The sequence below is a fragment of the Oncorhynchus tshawytscha genome, linkage group LG15 (genome assembly GCF_018296145.1).
Source record: "Oncorhynchus tshawytscha isolate Ot180627B linkage group LG15, Otsh_v2.0, whole genome shotgun sequence".
NCBI lineage: Eukaryota > Metazoa > Chordata > Actinopteri > Salmoniformes > Salmonidae > Oncorhynchus > Oncorhynchus tshawytscha.
In genome coordinates, this window is record NC_056443.1 from 35004794 (window position 1) to 35021629 (window position 16836).

Genomic DNA, 16836 nt, shown 5'->3' on the forward strand with positions numbered 1-16836 from the left:
TTCCTTTTACCTCGTGGCTTGGTTTTTGCTGTGACATGCACTGTCAACTGTGGGACCTTTTATATAGACAGGTATGTGCCTTTCCAAATCATGTTCAATCAATTGAATTTAACACAGGTGGACTCCAAGTTGTAGAAACATCTCAAAGATGATCAATGGAAACAGGATGAACATGAACTAATTTTCGAGTCTCATTTCAAAGTGTCTGAATACTTATGTAAATAAGGTATTGCTATTTATTTATTTTTTAATACATTTGCAAACATTTCTAAACCTGTTTTTCGCTTTGTTTTAATGGGGTATTGTGTGTAGATTGATGAGGATTTTTTTATTTGATTTTTTATCCATTTTAGAATAAGACTAAGGCAACAAAATGTGGAAAAAGTCCAGGGGTCTGAATACTTTCCGAATACACTGCACATTTGAGTCATTTAGCAGACGCTCTTATCCAGCGCGACTTAAAGGAGCTATTAAAGGGTGAAGTGCCTTGCTCAAGGACACATCGACATGTTTTTTTTCTTCTTCACCAAGTCGGCTTGGGGATTCGAACCAGTGACCAATGCTCTTAAATGCTAGGCTACCTAACATCCATATTTATATACTTGTGGGGTTAACCTTTTTGAGTGTAATCAGAGAGGATCATGGGTGAAAACAGTTGGGTGGATACCTTGATTTGACTCCTCCAATGATGAGCAGTTGGGTGGATACCTTGATTTTGACTCCTCCAATGATGAGCAGTTGGGTGGATACCTTGATTTTGACTCCTCCAATGATGAGCAGTTGGGTGGATACCTTGATTTTTGACTCCTCCAATGATGAGCAGTTGGGTGGATACCTTGATTTTTGACTCCTCCAATGATGAGCAGTTGGGTGGATACCTTGATTTTTGACTCCTCCAATGATGAGCAGTTGGGTGGATACCTTGATTTTTGACTCCTCCAATGATGAGCAGTTGGGTGGATACCTTGATTTTTGACTCCTCCAATGATGAGCAGTTGGGTGGATACCTTGATTTTTGACTCCTCCAATGATGAGCAGTTGGGTGGATACCTTGATTTTTGACTCCTCCAATGATGAGCAGTTGGGTGGATACCTTGATTTTGACTCCTCCAATGATGAGCAGTTGGGTGGATACCTTGATTTTTGACTCCTCCAATGATGAGCAGTTGGGTGGATACCTTGATTTTGACTCCTCCAATGATGAGCAGTTGGGTGGATACCTTGATTTTGACTCCTCCAATGATGAGCAGTTGGGTGGATACCTTGATTTTGACTCCTCCAATGATGAGCAGTTGGGTGGATACCTTGATTTTGACTCCTCCAATGATGAGCAGTTGGGTGGATACCTTGATTTTGACTCCTCCAATGATGAGCAGTTGGGTGGATACCTTGATTTTTGACTCCTCCAATGATGAGCAGTTGGGTGGATACCTTGATTTTTGACTCCTCCAATGATGAGCAGTTGGGTGGATACCTTGATTTGACTCCTCCAATGATGAGCAGTTGGGTGGATACCTTGATTTTTGACTCCTCCAATGATGAGCAGTTGGGTGGATACCTTGATTTTTGACTCCTCAATGATGAGCAGTTGGGTGGATACCTTGATTTTTGACTCCTCCAATGATGAGCAGTTGGGTGGATACCTTGATTTTTGACTCCTCCAATGATGAGCAGTTGGGTGGATACCTTGATTTTGACTCCTCCAATGATGAGCAGTTGGGTGGATACCTTGATTTTGACTCCTCCAATGATGAGCAGTTGGGTGGATACCTTGATTTTTGACTCCTCCAATGATGAGCAGTTGATGAGCAGGTGGATACCTTGATTTTGACTCCTCCAATGATGAGCAGTTGGGTGGATACCTTGATTTTTGACTCCTCCAATGATGAGCAGTTGGGTGGATACCTTGATTTTGACTCCTCCAATGATGAGCAGTTGGGTGGATACCTTGATTTTGACTCCTCCAATGATGAGCAGTTGGGTGGATAGCTTGATTTTTGACTCCTCCAATGATGAGCAGTTGGGTGGATAGCTTGATTTGATAGGTTACCACTATCACTTTCTGAAATATAACTAACTTGTGATTATTTCAAGGAAGGAGGGAAGCATTTTGAAAAACAATTGTTTTCATATGATCAGATTTTCTTTCATCTTCCTATCAGCACTTTTTTTTAATGTCCTTTTAAACTACTTGAGAATATAGTCCAATTTCAATACTTTACAAGGGTTTCCCAACCCTAGTCCTCCAGTACCCCCAACAGTACAAATGATAGATGTAGCCCTGGACACAAGGGCTTGATGATTAGTTGACAAGATGAATCGTGTGTGTGTGTGTGTGTGTGTGTGTGTGCTTGTCCAGGGTTCAAATAAAAATATATGTACTGTTTGGGGTGCTGGAGGACCAGGGTTGGGGAAACACTGCTTTAAAACACTATTTTCTCCCTTCCATGAACTAATCCCAAATTGAGCACAAATTGATAGGTGTAAACACAACCAATCCAGTCATGTCACATCAAGAATTTCTTTAAGGAAAGCAGAAAGGAGAAATGTATTCTTAAAGTATTCGAACGAGGCCATTGTGTAACATAATTTACTGTTATGGCTGTGCCAGTGGAACTTTTGATGCAATTTGAAATTGTCATTCAGTACAACAAAGCAACGTGCAGCACTTTGACGAATTACCATCAGGTTGCATTACCTAAATAAAACACTGAGTGCTCAAATTAATTCTGATGTAAATGCAGACGAGGCTTATATTATGTAGGCCTGCTTGACGACCATCTTGAGAACATGAAAAATGCACAGGGTGATGCTGATACTCAGATTTATCACTTTAAAATGTGTCAATTGTGCTGTCGGTGCCATCATTCTGTTACCAAACTTTGCATCTGCACTGTTCTTCAAGTAAATGTGTTTCTGTCAAATGTTCTGGGGAAATTGTTAAAGGTTCAATGCAGCCATTTTTATCTCAATATCAAATCTTTTCTGGGTAACATTTAAGTACCTTACTGTGATTTTGTTTATTTTTGACCATTTTAATTTAAAACAAATAGCTTCTTAGCAAAGATCAATTTCTCAAGCAAGAATTTTGCTAGGACTGTCTGGGAGTGGTCTGAGTGGGGAGGGGAGCACTGAAAACTAGCTGTTATTGGCAGACAGGTTTGGAACTCTCGTTCTTATTGGACTACTAACTAATTTACAGACAGGTGATGTCACCAGGCAGGCCAAAACTCAAACCTTCCAACAGACTTAAAAATTCCAGATGGTCTTTTCAAGCAGCTCTTACACTAAAGGGGCATTATCATAATTTCCACCGTATTATTTCAACCTCATAGTGTGGAAATGTGTATATATAACACAGGTAAATCATGTTTTGGACTGCACTGGGCCTTTACAAGTCGTCTGTGTGGATAAAGTTGTGTGGTATGTTTAACTTTGCAATCACTGGTTTTTGATTGACATACATTTTAAAGTGAAAAATCAGTCATTATCATTCTGTGTTGGAATTGCCCATCATTAAAAGACTTAGTAGTCCCATATATTCGGCCTTTCATAGCTGATCTAGGATCATGTTTCACACCCTTAGCCCTGCCTTTAACCATTGCACAGATATACAACAAAACAGGTCTTGGACCTGTTGTTTGGGGGCAATAACCTATTATAGGTTATGTAGGTTTCCACACACAGTTTAGTTATCCATACCATTTTTGATGATGCACAATGTAGGTCTATCCACTATTCAACATGTAGATATTTTGAAAACGTGACTTCTACTTGTACTGGGGTAATGCTTACGCTTACGTACACCTTGTTATGAATAACATAGCTAAAACGCTGTGGGGAAAGCAGTAGGCGAAATGTCTACACCCGCTAAGGAAGTACAAAGCGCATAGGAAAACCTCGTGTTCTCTGTCAGAACTCTGGTTCGCTGTCCTTGGTGCTGAAAGCTGTGGGGCTGAATGCCGATTTCAGGATTTCTTCGTGCGGTGTGCATGGAAATACGACAGCAATGCCTCTTATTCCACACACTATTTTGCGTTGGTGCAACATATTGGCTTTTATAATGTGCAGTAAAGATCTGTAGGATATAGCATTTTAATATCGTAGACCTATGGCACACGGAGTAGACTAGGCTATATTGACTTTACTTCACAGCTTTTCAAATTGGCAGTTTAGATGCCTCAACGAATAACGAAAAGTTGAGAGGGGCTTTAGATTATAGCCTACTTCATTCAATTGAAAATACGTTCCCACGTGTTGGAAATGTGTCCTTGCATGATCGACTCTTTCAATAGGTAAAGGATCTTACTGTAACCTATAAAACGGCAAGATTCTAAAGCGTATTTTTCTGTTCAATCCACGACAAATTAATTATCAAGCAAGACATTTTGTCATTCCTGCGTGCCAGATATTATGTGGCAAGTCAGTATTGTTAGACATCAAATTCCATATTAAGGAAAAAAAAATTGATCTTTTTGAATGGCATCAAATAGAACCAATGAGAAGCCCGACGAGGACGCGTTATAGCCAATTACATACAGGCACCTCGATGTATCACGGTGGACGGAGCTACTCCGGGTATACTTCCGCGTGCATGCGTGCTCGTGTGTGTAGGTTGAATGGATGAAACAACGAGAGCGGAGAGGTATAGCGTTGCTGTGATACGGCCCTATATATTTGCTGACAGGACTATCTTCCTTTTAAAGACAACCTCCTCCTTACATTGGTTTTCACTTAGTGATGTCGCGTATTTGTGTGGTGAACCTGTAAAGAGCAAGACAGGCAGAAGCCAGCTTTTTTAATTATTTGATTCATTTTATTTCTTCAGTTATTTTGATTTTATTTAATCCATTGGCTGAAAGGGACTCATTTCTGTATTTTGGTTAAATAAATATTTAATTTAATCATTTTATCTTGTTTATGTGTTGATTTCTGTTTCCAAGTTTGAACTAAGAGAAAGGCCGAATTCATCTTTTTATAGCCTATTTGCAAGTGTCTTCTTCATTCTCTATTTTTAAAGAGATTGTTTGGCTAAGGACGTCCGTAACTTTCATTTGTAGAAACGGTAAGACATTTATTCATTATTAGCCTATGTGAAATCGATATTTTGTGACTTCCAAGTTTTATAACAATATGATTGTAGGCTATTGTTTGATATCGTAGACTGCACTCTCATCGCATGAGAACCATAGCCAAATGTTCCAGTTACATTTTTGTTGTGGTCTATTTTTTTTTCAGAGATGAATTGTGTAGAATTGCGATGCATAAATATGAATATCTCGATTAGATCAATCCATCTGCGCCTAGATTATTTGCTACCCATGTCAAGCTACATTATGTGTGTCAGGTGAACGCGAATCTTTGGGTTTCGCACGTCTTATTGGTAACCAAGCCACGAGTGTGAATACTACAATATGCATTTGATAGGCTATAGGCAGCGCGTTGTCTTCAATAGTATTGGTTAAACTGGTTATATATTCTGTAGTCTTCTTTTCTATACAATGGGAGTGACACATTTACTGATAAGTAAGCCGGTCTCTGCACATGGATGGCTATTTATCTTATTACCAGTTTACATGATTAGGGTCGCAATCCCAGACCCTATCCTACGTAACTAGGATAGGTTATGGTCTAAACTGCACGACAAAAAAGTGCCATAGTTTTTTTTTTTTGGGTCAACTATGGATTGGTGGTAGCCTTGCCTGCTTCATCGATTTAAAACTTGGTGCATTAATCTCTAAATACACTAATTGATAAATACAACTAAACACATGTAATTTATGCACTCACTCGTTTGACAATACGATTTGAATTGGCTATTTTAAACAGGCCCTGGAATTAATTGAAGAATCGATGATGTAGGTCTAAGGTGTGAAACATTTTGCTTGCGAATTCACGTGCGATTTGCATTTAAACCCAGACTACCTGAGACTAGCCTATGCACCACGAAGACTCACATTCAGGTGGATGTCTACCAAAGGAGGCTGCTGAGGGGAGGTTCACTCATAATGGTTGGTTACAGAGAGAATGGAATGGCATCAAACACATGGAACCCATGTGTTTTGATGTATTTCAAATCATTCTACTCCAGCCATTACAACGAAGCGGTCCTCCACAATTAAGGTGCCACCATCTTCCTGTGATGTCTTCAAAAAAAGGCTGTAAATCAGAGATGCAGTGGTGGGACTTTTCAAGGGCTCTATCCATTTTAAAAGCATAATTAAAAGTACCCCAATCCTTTCACCTGCACCCTGCTTTAAATGGGCAATCTGAGATTGATACATCAATTTTAACTTTTAAATTAATTATATAGCCATAGATGATTTAATATTGATACATTCCCCTTAGATCAACTGTGGTACCCCATCAGAACCCATAATACATTTGTTTACTATTGTTTGTAAACAAACACTATAACCTCAACATGGTTTAAACTATAATTTGAATTTCATGGAGGGTCAGTGTTTTTATCCATTGAGTCTGTCTAAGAATTCCTCAGCTGTTAACCAAAACAGTGGCGGGAATGGGCTTTGTTGTTTGCTATTGCAGATTGGCCCTTCAATTAGTCAAACAGAAGGAACTTCAAATTGTAAAAAAAAAAAAACACACACAAAAAACATGAGGGCAAAAAATAAACAATGCATTGCACTAGGCTCCAGGGTCTTCATTTTGATTCATGAATATAAAAAAACAAACATGTTTTTCTTTTACTGTCTGGAACCTTGACCTGGATGACCCATGGTCTATGCACCTGATGCAAATTAAAATGTGCCTCCCTTCTATTTGGGCTGATTGACAAGTGGAATATTCCAAATCCTACAAATCCAAGTAAGATAACTCTGCTATTGGCTGCCTATCTTGTCGCTTTATTTAGGATGGTTACGTTCCCGCCACTGTCCAACCATTCTCGACCTTGCAAACTTTGGAGAAGGACCGGTCATTAGTTGCATGGACTTTCGTCAAGTATACAAATTGTTGTAAAACTGTGTTTATTACCCAAGGTAAGAACTGTAAATAATATTTTACTGTATCCAACGAAGAAGCCAATCCGTAAAAACTACTAAAGAAAACTGCATGCTCTTTCAAATGCTAAAGCTTGCTAGCTAGTTTGGTTTGGTAGTCGTGAGCCAACCTTTTGCAGGGACATCTTAGCGTGGCTATCCACAGTCTGTATTGGTTCACTTTCTAACGTCAGCCGGCTACAATTTGCACATGCATGATGTTTTTGCCCTTTTTTGTTGTTGTTAAGTCAATGTTTTGTACTGGTCCAGGTAGCTAGTCCATTGTAGCCGACTAACATTTAGAAAGTGAACCAATGTATGCCAGCTAACTAAATAGGTCACGTTAGCTGCCGTAGACTATATTAACGACGTGGCTACACTAGTTAACTAGTTAACCTGCTTACTGTTAGTCTAGTTAAACAAATTTCAGTCACGGGTTTAGTTACCTGGTTAATTTATTTGATAGGCAACGCAGTGCTATAATGTATGTTAGTGACCGGTCGGCTTAGGGACCTGGGTTGAAATGGTTGACTGTCTACTGCTTCGTTGAAGGCCATTTGAAACAGGCAGCGTGTTTTTAATTAGCCACGGGTCAATTGCTGGCTATGCAGTAACGTTATACCGGCATGCAGATTGTCATGCGGTTCATGTCAAGATGTGTACCCACGAGTTGGCTTGTCACACAGTCAATACATTTAATATTAGTACTTGTATCTAGTTTATATGCACAGACTCGCGATAACAAATCACGGGTGCATATATTCACCCATAGCACACGATGTAGGAGACGATTGATTGGTAATGCAGCGCGAGGTCAGCACATTTGTAACTCGAGCAATTAACGCAGGTGGCAAAGATGAACTAATTGTAATGGCAGCTCTCGTCTCCCTGCATGCAGTGTGGCATTCATCTCCGTGAAGCGCACACCTATTGAGGTATATTTCAGCTATTGAGGTAAATGCTGGTTCTGATTGGTTCGAACTTCCAATATTTTATAGCTAGCTATGGTATTAAAATATAACATTATGCATCCCACCCTCATGTTATTGTAAGGCCTGTGTTCCAGGTTGACGCCTCACATGGATGCTTTAATACAACGAAAAGGCACGAGGGTGTGTGGTATATGGCTAATATACCATGACGCAACGCCTTACCGTTATTATAAACTGGTTACCAATGTAATTTTGAGCGTTACAAATACATTATTTGTCATACCCGTGGTATACGGTTTTGTTATACCACGGCTGTCAGCCAATCAGCATTCAGGGCTTGAACCACCTAGTTTATAATTAATCTTAAACGGCCTCCAATCAGAATATGCTTGAATAGAAATAGCACATGAAAATAACTGGGTTCAATGTCTAAACTTCTTAAAATCTAAGACGCGTTATTACTGTATTTATACATTAGTTCACTCTTGTTATACCATTTGTCCACACCTCTCATGAAAGTGGTGTACGGACACATGGGGAAACAACTTTTCATCTAGTGGTTTATAATTTTCTGTTAGATTCTGTTACTTATTGGTCTTCTTATAGTTCGACCAGTGAAATACTCAGTTGGCATCCCTAGTGCTCACGGTTGTTATCTGCCTTGGGTACTGAACAAGCAGTGTCTGTCGATGCTTCAGCATTGTCTCAGGCGTTTGTTTTCCAGTGAGTAGGCAGTCTGCAGTGAGTAATCAGTCAGAAGGTCATGAATAGATTACGAATCATCAAGGCAGCAACTGGAAACGTGGCCAGTGAATATTTACTAGGAGGCTGCTGACTCATGTGTCCTCTCTGGTCTTGTAGGGAGGGGTGGTGGGAGGGCGTGAGGGTGTGGTTCAGTGCTTCCCTCTTGTAGCTAGCTCAAGTCTCATCTCTTCTCCCTGAACAATATTGTCACACTAAGCCAGGGATTCCCAAACTCGGTCCTCAGACTCCAAGGGTTGCACTTTTTTTGTGTTTTTTTGTTTGTTTTTTTGTCCTAGCACTACACAGCTGATTCCTGTAATCAACTATTCAAGCTTTAATTTAAATCAGCTGTGTAGTTTTAGGGCAAAATACAAAATGTGCACCCCCTTGGGGTCCTGAAGACTGAGTTTGTGGAAATAGTGGCTTAGGACAAAGTAGAAAAAAAATAAAACTAGGTTTAAAATAATTCATTGGCAAGGTGGTAGTTGGTAAATAGAAACTAGAATTTGCTTGCTCTTTTTAAGTTGATGTTCGGGGAACATAAATTGAGCTAGTTTCTTTTTGAATCTTTCCTGCAAGTCTCTAAAAGTTTCTAAGAATTGCTATTGTTATTCATCAGCCTAAGATGCTGTTTGGGCAATTCCCTTCCTCATATATCTCATGTTCCTTACATGATTTCAACAGATGCTGTGAGGGACATAAGAGGGGATTACGAGTGGTTGTCTTGCTTTTTTTTTTTTTTGAGCCCAGACATTTTAGCCTTTTCTAAATAAAAGACTGCTGACAGAACGCTTAAAGCGCATGAGAGTGAGTGAACTTCCAAAGGCCATGTCAGTGTGCAGCCCTGTCAAGAGAAATGGGTTAGTTTACAGTGGTTGGTTCCAGCTGAATGTTTCTCCTGAAAATTCAAAACGAGTTCCTGTTCAAAAATTGCCCATTTTTATGTGAACAATTTCAAAATGTGTGTTTTTTTTTTTAAAGGACGTGTGTTACAATCGCCACTGGTCAAAACAAGAAAAGGTGCAAAAAATAAATAAAGGTCCCAGCTCTATCAAATCAAATCAAATTTATTTATATAGCCCTTCGTACATCAGCTGATATCTCAAAGTGCTGTACAGAAACCCAGCCTAAAACCCCAAACAGCAAGCAATGCAGGTGTAGAAGCACTATCTCCTTCTTTCTCTCTGCAGTGAAGGTTGAGTCCTGTGGTGTAGATGGTATGTGGGGCTCATGCCCTCGTGCTATATGTTGGCCACAAGGTGTCCCTCCCCACAGTGGGTGCAGGTCATTTACCCAAGGCCAGCAGCCGCAGTGTCCTTGGACCTGTATCTGCGTCATGGTAGACCTCCCTCAACTCATGGCATGTGGTTGCCCCCCCCCAAAATGAAGCAGATGCTGTTTAGCCATGAGTAAACTTCTCTGCCTTCTAATGCAGTGGTCAAAGCAGGTAGCAATAGCTTTATTTTTTTCCCATCAATGTTTACATCACACACCCAAGTAGAACTCCTAGGGCTTACTTAAAAAAAAATATATAGAATGTTTTACTTGCTTGTAAAATTATTTAGCTTATTAAGTAGAAGTTCTGCCCCCCCTCCCCAAGTCTGATTCTCTACTTGAATGTAATTGTAAAGGACCTACACCTTCCAGACCCAGCCCTGCCTCTAACCCACAATGCAATTGAATTATCCTAGAAATGTTTTAACTCTCCATTTATCAACGTCAAGTTGTTCTCTTGGCAAATATGAGTTTTATGTTAGGAAAGATGAAAATAAATATATATATATACAGATTGGCCTGCACATAAGTGAGGTTTTCCATTTTTTTGGGCTCCTATATTTGTTTTGACAGCATTGGTATGACTTGAATGGCATCTGGGAAGGTCTTATGAAGCTTAGTGCAATATGCTCTAACAACCAATCATGCTCCAGACTGCTGGCCATTTCATAGCTATTTTCCCTGTACAGTCGGTGCCACTTCAGAAAACATTAATTTTAAAGGAAATATTTTCTACGGGTAAAGTAGGTGTCTTTTTCTATCATACTAAACTAAAATATAAATGCAATTTTCTTTTATTTTTATACTGAGGTGAAGTTTATTATGAAATCGGTCAATTGAAGTAAATTCATTAGGCCCTAATCTACGCATTTCACATGAATGAGCAGGGGTGCAGCCCAGGCCCACTCACTGGGGAGCCAGGCCCAGCTAGTCAGAATGAGTATTTCCCCACAAAAGGGCTTTATTACAGACTGATATACTCAGTTTCATAAGCTGTCCGTGTGGGCCCCTCCCCCCGCCCCCGTAGGTGAAGCCAGATTTGGATGTCCTCTGCTGGCGTGGTTATACTTGGTCTAACGTTGTGAGGCCGTTTGGACATACTGCCAAATTCTCTAAAACATTGGTCGCGGCTTATGGTAGAGAAATTAACATTCTAAACTCTGGCAACAGCTCTGGTGTATGCTCCCTCAACTTAAGACATCTGTGGCGTTGTGACAACTGCACATTTTATTGGCCTTTTATTGTCCCCAACACAAGGTGCACCTGTTTAATCAGCTTCTTGATATGCCAAACCTGTCAGGTGGATGGATTATCTTGGCAAAGGAGAAATGCTCTTGAACAGGGATGGAAACCCATTTGAGCATTTTGAGAGAAATATGCTTTTTTTTTTTGTTCGTATCTAGCATATCTAGAATTTTATTTCAGCTCATGAAACATGGGACCAACACTTTACGTGTGTGTGTCGTATTTTCTTAGTCCTGTCTCTCAAAAGGTGCCATTTCTGTAACTATTGCAGTGCTGTAATAGCAAGAGTCGTGTGTGTGGCTTGGTTGTCTTAGCCAATTTGTGGTGGTAGAGTAGCTACTCCTGTGACGTGAACAAAAGAAATGTCAGGGCTCATTGTAAGTGATGAAGTGCTATGCATTAATGTTCAAGGACACACACACACACACACACACACACACACACACTGAAAAGGGCCCTTTGGAACACCCTGACCTTATCAACACAAAACTATGATTCTCCCGTAGTCTAGTACGGCCTGTGCATCTGCATGCTCCTTCCATGAAGTGCTAACTGCAGTCCTAAGAGATCAATATTGTCATTTTAGCTGAGAAACACTGAGGGGCTGGTTTTGCCGTCACTTTGAGGTGGGTGGCTGACTATCTAGTTAGCAGATGTTTGTTTCGCATCAGCATTGATTCAGAAACCTTCTTTCAGAAATATTGTATACTTAGAACATGGAACGCTGTTGAACTTGCTTAGTCCAGGCAAATTAAGCCCTTTAATCTACTTCCCCCAGAGTCTGATCTCGTGCATAACGGTTTTGTGTCTGCGTCCAGTATGAAGGACATTAGGAGGTGGTTTCGCTAGTTAGCAATTGCGCTAACGCTAGTTAGCAGCTTCCTTCAAACTGCACACAGACAAATGAAAAAAATGTTACCCATGAGTTCATCTGACTGAAGAAGTAAATAAAAGGTCTCGCTGCCAAAATCCTGAACTATCCCTTTAACTCACATACCCAAGTAGACTTACGTTATCAGTGTACACTAATAGTGCAAAACCTACTGCTAATATCTGCAACTCTGTACAATGCATTTGTACACTAACTAGATGCACTCACTGATGTCAGTCAGTGGTCATTGCAAAGCACTCACCAGAGATGTGATTAGGCTACTCTGTTTTTCACAATCTGAAAAACAGAAAATATTAAATCCATTAAAGTTTTTTTTTTTCTGTTCACAGAAAATTGCCTTAATCTGCATTTGCTGTACCTGCTCATATTTCTTTTAAAAAATCTAAAAAATCCTTGATTTGATGTGGCTTGTGTGGAAGGTGAGGTTCCTTTTTCCCACAGCATGCTCCGCTCTTTACTCTGAACTGCCTCGTGTAGTGGAATTATCTGGCTCATACGCTACCAGGTTTTTCTAAGAGAACATTTAAACCTGTCTTCTTGATTTTCCTATTTACAGTTTTTACTGCAAGATATGAATTGTCACTGTTCATGTTATCTATTAAAACCTCTCTGAACCACCCATCCCGGATCCGGGAAAATTGTCATCAGCAACGCTGAATAGCATAGCGCCACAGTCAAATAATATTGCTAGAAAATATTCATAAAATAATTATATCCATAATGTCCACAGAAACATGTCAAGCGTTTTTTATAATCAATCCTCAGGGTGTTTTTCAAATATGTATTCGATAATATATCAACCAGGACAGTTGGCTTTTCACTAGGACCGGGAGTAACAATGGCCGCCTCTCTCTTTTGCGCACAACTCACTCTGAGAGCCCCCACCTATCCACTTACGCAATGTGGTCGTTCACGCTCATTCTTCAAAATAAAAGCCTGAAACTATGTCTAAAGGCTGACACCTTAGGGAAGCCATAGAAAAAGGCATTTGGTTGATATCCCTTTAAATGGGCAATAGGGATGCATAAGAACAGAGGTGTTTCAAAAACAGGGGCACTTCCTGATTGGATTTTCCTCAGGTTTTTAGCCTGCAATATCAGTTCTGTTTAACTCACAGACAAATTTTGACACTTTTGGAAACTTTAGAGTTTTCTATCCTAATCTGTCAATTATATGCATATTCGAGCATCTGGTCCTGAGAAATAGGCCGTTTCACTTTGGGAACGTTATTTTTCCAAACACAAAAATAGTGCCCCCTAGCTTCAAGAGGTTTTAAAACAACAAATTGCGTAAATGGCCCGCCTTTATCTTGAAAAATTAAATTAATGTTTAAATTGAAAGGGTTTTCAGTCTTAAGCAGTGGTCTAAAGTGCCACAAATTTGGTCGCATATGCAACTAGATATTTTGCTTTGTGACCAGGAGTTTTTTTATTTTGGGCTGTGCGAAAGAGTCTCCCAGATGATGATTGTTGTAATGTGGATTCGCTGTAGTGTTGAGTGCCCTAGAGACGAGTCGTTAGCGTCTTGGTCGCTCCATTACTATAGTGAAGATGGTTTCCTTCTAGTTCAACCAGGTCAAAAGGTCTGACCTGTATTACAGAGCGCAACATTTTTTTTTTTTAAACTTCCTATAGCGGCTCACTGGGACTGCTTTTTTACATAGTGGGCTGTTCTAAAACTACTCATGCGTCGATGTCGTTCACCATTTGTTTCCTCTTTGTTCAGTCGTGTTATCTCGTTGGCTAACTAGCTAAACCTGGTAACCTTAACAGTATATCCATACATTTGGGGGCACAGCGAGAACTTGATGTTCTTAAAGAGACAGTGTACAATTTTCTATGTAATGGCATCTCAACAGGAAATGGTGCTTTTACACAATTTAGCAACCTAATAGTCCACAAATGACTTGGTAATCTCGATGACATTTTATATTTTTATAATAAATACATGTATTTACAGGGTTACACATTAGTTTCTAGCCCACCACGTGCTTCAAAAGTATCCTTTATTGGGCCTATATGAATTGTAGTTATCTCAATCAATAAAAATAAATCTTACTTTGGTGTTCCTTACTTTGTTGGGAGTATCAGTGCCACGTTTTTATTTATTTAGAGCCCTGGTCTTATTATATATTTATGGTGTTATGTAGCCTACATTTAATAAATTCATTCGGTACGGCTCTATAAAATCAGTTTTTGCACGATTCTATCTTGGGCTTTTCCCAAATATATAAATATTTTTTTTGTCCACAATGTTCAAACCAGGAGACCATGTTGAAGGTCTGGGGATAAATATGATGAATGTAGATTTATGGGTGTAGTTAACATTCATAATTCACATTTAGCGAGAGGCAGTTGTTGTTGTATAGCGATGTGTTTTGTAGCGCACATTTAATGGTCGAGTTTACAAAGCAAGTACCCACTAGATTGATTTTAAAATAATCATCGTCATTCTGGCAGGTAAGCGTAGGCTACTTTGTCGTTAACATTTTGAGAAGGTTAGCCTGTTTTCACTAGCGTCATCGCTAACGGCTACACAGAGGGAGACGAGAGCGTCGTAGACGGCGACGTTTCTCATTGCCTCTTGAGAAAGTTGCAGGAAGTATGAATCATGGATGCATTCTGTTAATGTTTTATGATACACTTGGGCAAATTTAGTTAATTTTCAGTCCATTTAGTTGGTTCCCTACTAAGAGAAAAACTTTTGAATCCTGTTTCAATGCCTTGATTCCGTGAGGGCCGTAATGGTCATATTTGGAATGAGGCTCTCCACTACCTATTGTTCCTGCAGTGATGATTTGCGATCTTCAAATGTTTTCATATTGTTTTTTTAGCAGGTAATCGCCAACAAGTCTAGGCCTACCAGTAGCATATGCAAATTTAAGGAGCTTAAGACTGTCAGCCAATCAACATTTGAGGCTCGAACCACCCAGTTTATAATATTATATATCCATCCACATTGCAGGATTTTAATGGAAAAAGGGGCGTAGGAGAGAGACTATCCAATCGGACACCTTTTTAAAAAATGAGTCAACACTTGTTGTTCACTTGTCAATCAAAGCTCAGGACAAAAATAGACTGCGCCACAACTCTGTGGCTGTATGCCACGTGCAAAATAAAACGTGTCAACAATTTGGGCTAAGTGGGTTTAGATTCATCGGTACCACTTGCATTACATGGGATGTGCAAATTCACTAGCGTCATGCTTTCCCCCCCTCCTCCGTGTAAAGAAATTGTACTGCAACTGCAACCAACCACAACACCCACAAATTGTCCCGGGAGGCAGGACAGACTGCGTTTCCCTGTCATTGCTTGCTTCGACAGGCTCCTATCCTATCAACAGATCGCGAGAAGATGCATATCGCTCATTCTAGCTTGAGAGCGTTCGACGGACAATCCTAATTTTAAACTTTTTAAATGAAAAGTAGCTAAGTTAATATGAAGTCGGGGAATATAGTCTGACCACATAAAGGCTGGCTCTAATGGAAAACACTGGGTTGCAGCTCTAGTTAAAGTTTTATTAATGAACTTTAACCTGTAAGTATTTGTTGGCACTAATGTTATTTCTGTAAATGCTTTTATTTCATTGAATCACAGGCTGTAATAAATCTTGCCACCTTTACATTTTTTTTTTGATTCTCATGTTAGTAGCAGTTCTTTGTAGTTGGTAATTCTGCAGTGGTAGAATTCTTTGTCATAAAAAAAAAAGCATCACGTGCACAATGAGCCTATTCTTAGGGGGAAATTAAAGCTGCATATCTGTTATTAGTCACCACCTACACGTGTGTGTGTGTGTACTAGACAAAAATATAAGCTCGACATCCCAAGTTTCATGAGCTGAAATTTTCCATACGCACAATTTATAATTTCTCTCAAATGTTGTGCATATTCCTGTTAGTGAGCATTTTTCTCCTTTGCCAAGATAATGCATCCACCTGACAGGTGTGGCATATCAAGAAGCTGATTTTAAACAGTCATTGCATAAGTGCACCTTGGGCTGGGGACAAAAGGCCACTCTCTAAAATGTGCAGTTTTGTCACACAACACAATGCCACAGATGTCATGTTTTGAGGGAGCGTACAAGTGGCATGTTGACTGCAGGAACGTTTCCAGAGAATTGAAGAGACATTTATCTAAAATAAGCCGCCTCCAACATTGTTTTAGAGAATTTTGGCAGACCACTTGAATGGTGTCGTGTGGGAGAGCGGTTTGCTGATGTAAATGTTGTGAATAGATTGCCCAATGCTGGGGTAATGGTACACATTTGCATTTTATCAATGGCAATTTGAATGTACAGAGACCCTGACCATATCCTGAGGCCCATTGTCGTGCCATTCAGCCACCGCCATCACCTCATGTTTCAGCATGATAATGCTCGGCCCCATGTCGCAAGAATCTGCACACAATTCCTGGAAGCTGAAAATGTCCCAGTTCTTCTGTGCCCTGCAGATTCACAGAATATGTCACCCATTTGAGCATGTTTGGGATGCTCCGGATCAATGTGTTCCAATATCATCAACTTGGCGTTGAAGAGGAGTGAGACGACATTCCACAATCAACTGCCTGATCAACTCTATGCGAAGGAGATGTGTTGCGCTGCATGAGGCAAATGGTCACATGAGATACTGACTGGTTTTCTGATCAACACCCCTACTTAATTTTTTAAATAAAAAATAAATAAATAAGGCATCTGTGACCCAACGGATGCATATCTGTGTTAGCCATGTCACATCCATAGAGATTAAGGA

At 39.9% G+C, this 16836-nt stretch overlaps 1 protein-coding gene across 4 annotated transcripts in view; it reads left to right on the forward strand.

Annotated features, from left to right (window-relative positions):
- Positions 1-4622: 4622 nt before the first annotated feature.
- The window catches only part of elavl2 (ELAV like neuron-specific RNA binding protein 2), a 51955-nt gene continuing 39741 nt past the window's right edge, over positions 4623-16836 (forward strand). For 3 of the 4 annotated variants that reach the window (XM_024373898.2, XM_042298483.1, XM_042298484.1), the window contains exon 1: positions 6833-7001. The gene's annotated coding sequence lies outside the window, so the exon portion shown is untranslated. Of the gene's footprint in view, positions 5066-6832; positions 7002-16836 lie in introns of those variants that run through there. The other variant, XM_042298482.1, reaches the window with a different exon arrangement.